At 34.5% G+C, this 3,523-nt stretch overlaps 1 long non-coding RNA gene across 1 annotated transcript; it reads left to right on the top strand.

The window, feature by feature from the left end:
• Nucleotides 547-3,141, top strand: LOC107648545. The gene is made up of 2 exons (XR_001621971.2): nucleotides 547-709; nucleotides 2,816-3,141. It is a non-coding gene; the product is annotated as an uncharacterized LOC107648545 (long non-coding RNA).

The raw sequence follows: 3,523 nt of genomic DNA, 5'->3' as shown, positions 1-3,523 counted from the left end.
AAATATATATGGTGTTTGATTCATTTTCAGTATATATTTTGTATTTTTAATACGTATTTTTATACATGTGTCTGGTTTTCTTTATATATATAACATAGTTGGTATAAAATATATGTTAGAATATAAAAAATACATTAAAAATTAATTAAACTATATACATATTTATAAATAAATACATAATAACTTATTTGTAGATGATTTTCGATATACATATAGTATTTTTGAACTTTTTATAATAGAATTCATATATCAAGAGCCCAACCAAACATAAGATGAAAAATCCACAAACACTTATTGTAAACCCCGTTAAATTAGTAAATAATTAGTTAATAAATTAAATTTTAATAAAGAAAATTATAAATATGAATATTATGTTAAATTAGGATAGAGCTCATCAAAACGAGAATTTTGACACTAATTTCAAATAATTTTATACAATATTGGACCGAACAAGTCGAACCGATTGAATCGAGCCCAAACCGGACCAGTAAACCCAACCGGCCCAACACTTAAATGAGCCAAAGCTCATCTTCTCCCCCCAATTCAGCAAAAGTAACGAAGAACACAGCAAGGGGAGGAGAAGGGTTCCGAACCCTTATTCCAATTTCCAATCACCGTAACTTTCCAATCCGAGTTCCGATCACCGCACCGTTTGCGGCTACGTGACCACCGCGTCGAGCTCTACGATTCTATCGGAACAATTTTATAGGTAAGCCACTTTATTACTCTCAGCCTCTTCTTTCCCAAATTTTTCGAAAATTTTATAAGTGGCATTGAATTTTTGCCTCTTTGATGTATTAGGCTCCGATTAGCTTGAGAAAAATATTTACTCTTGTTTATACGACAGTTGGGTAAGGTGAGGATACCCTAACTCTATCTAATTTTCTGAATGTGTGCCTTGGGTATTGAGTTTAGGTGTATGTGTGTTATGAATATGTATTAGGTTGTGTATAAATAATTGGAGTTTGAAATTGTGAATGTTGGAACTTGGTAGAGGTTGAGCACTAGCGTTTTATTGAACTTTTGGGGCTGTGTTTATTTTGGTGAGTTGCCTTAATCACTACGTGAAAATTGGTCAAGGTATGGTTTAGGTTTCTTGCATTTAATATATAATGTTTTGTGAAAATTTAGGCTAGATGACCATAGGATAGGATTTGAATGCATATGTATGTGAAATGGTTTAGTGAAATATGATGGATGAGGTTGGGTTTGAATTTGTTGATGATGTTGATAATGAATTGATAATGTTTGATGAGGTTTGAGGGTAGATGGGTGTTTGTGAAGAATTATTGATGAATTGTGGTTGTAATTGTGAAGTTTATGTTTGAGGTTTGTGTAAGAATGAGATATAATTGATTATAGTAAGTTGTGGAGGTAGTATAGATATAATGTGATGTGTTGACGAAAGGCTGGAGATCTTGAAATGTTAGATTGAAATTGATTTTGGTAAAAATGGAAGTTTAAGAGTTTGGTGAAAAACTTATTTTTGGCCGAATTTCGACGAGTTACAACTTGGTTTCTGGACCCCAGATGATTTCAAACATATTTTAAATAAAAATTAGGTTTATGAAGTTTATGCCGTTTGAAGAACGGATGAAAAATGATTTAAAACGAATAAGTTAAGCGCGTCGGAAGTTTGGATTGGAAATATATAATTCTGCAGTTTTTTTTTAACTTCATTGAGTTTTTTGAAAAACGTACTCCCACACATATGCGTGGCTTGCAATTTTCGCGTACGCATGCACTTCATTCGCGGATTGTCATCACTGCCCCCTTTATATGCGTACGCGAGTAGACTTATGCGTACGCGAAATGGGTCAGGATGTACGTCCACGCGTACGTGTGACCCACGCGTACGCGTGATATGAGGTGCATACACGAGCTGGTCTTTTGTATGCCCACGCGTACGCGTGGCCCCTATTCCAGCAAATATGGTTTTCTGAGTTTTAAACCTAATTTTAAACTTCTAAACCCCTATTTTCATTCTTCTAGTCATAAATAATATTAATAGGCCTGGTAATTAGATGAAGTTAGGAAAAGGAGATAACTTGGAGGTGAAGTAAAGCTGATAAAGTGATAAACTGAATGTATAATGCTATAAAAGATTATGTATAATATTTGGCTTAAGCATTCAAATGATCTGAGATACGAGATTTCTTGGGTAAAATACCGTGGCTTACCACCACATGTACCAGGTCGAAACTTGATACTCTGTTGACCTTACGTCGTAAGGGTGACCGGACACGTATAAATTCCCAGGAATGGTTCCCCATTGAGCAATTGATATTTATATATGAGAAAAAGCCATGCATAGACTCTTGAGGATGCGCGACGAGGGACAATCCAAGGGTTTAGCGAACCGGACTTGTTGGGTTGGCTTGATAACCGACAGATGAGACTCATCAGCCATAGGACAAGCATGCATCATGTGCATATTACTTGAATTACTTGTTTGTGCATTAATAGGGTGTGCCTAAATTTACTTGCTATCTTAAATGTATATTTGTTACCTGCAGTAGTTGTAACCTTCTTATGCTTGCCTTATCTGCTTATTTGTTTGTGATATGTTGTTGGAGATGGAGGTATGGAGGAAAGGCGGTAAGACTTAGAGTCAAGATTAAGTTGAGTTAGGCTTAGGTACTCTTAGAAAACCACCTTTTATGGTTTCTGTTTGATACTCTAAGCTTTATAATATGAGTGTCGGCGTTCTAAGACTGCCTCTGGTATTCCCAGGACCTTATATCTTATATGCGTGGCACCTTTATCATGTTGAGAACTGTTGGTTCTCACCCCGTACTATGTTGTTGTTTTTCAGATGCAGGTCGAGAGGCACCTCGCTAAGCGTCTAGACTTTTGAAGTGGAGTGTTTTTTTTTTTTGGGTTTCTTTCTGATGTTTAATTATGTATTTATGTACTTAGTTTTCTCTCCGAATGACTGGTTTCTTTTGATCCTCTTAGAGGCTTATAGAGAGACAGAGTTTTGTTTATGTAAATTTAGGTTTTGGATATGTATATATATGTGTAAATATTCTCCGGCCAGCCTTGGCTTCGCGGGCTGAGTTAGGAGCTTGTTATTTTGTATTTTTGGCCCTCTATTCCTACTTTTGTTATCTTATGCTTGATAACTATAGTTTTTTTAGTACGCAAGTTAACTCATTTTTTTTAGCATTGCGCTTTTATTTCGCGATTTTTATTTCATTTGTTCTTCAAGGCTCATAGTTTATTATATTATTTCTGCTATTATATGTACACATATTATTTTAGAGGTCATAATACCACACCACCTTTATTTTACGGCTTAAGCGTAAAGTTCCGTGTGGTAGAGTGTTACACCTATATTAGCCAATCCAAATTAATGAAAATGGAAAATAAGAATTTAAGTGTTAAAGTAGAAATTGAGAATCGCACTAAAATTTAAGAATAAAAAAAATTAAAGGATGATATAAAGTATGAAAACTTAGAATTTAAAAATATTATTCCTCTCTTTTTTTTCCTCATCAATGATATCAATATTCAACATCTA

The sequence above is a fragment of the Arachis ipaensis genome, chromosome B06 (genome assembly GCF_000816755.2).
Source record: "Arachis ipaensis cultivar K30076 chromosome B06, Araip1.1, whole genome shotgun sequence".
Taxonomy (NCBI): Eukaryota; Viridiplantae; Streptophyta; class Magnoliopsida; order Fabales; family Fabaceae; genus Arachis; species Arachis ipaensis.
Note: the sequence above shows the minus strand (reverse complement) of the source record. Positions and strands in the feature narration are given on the sequence as shown.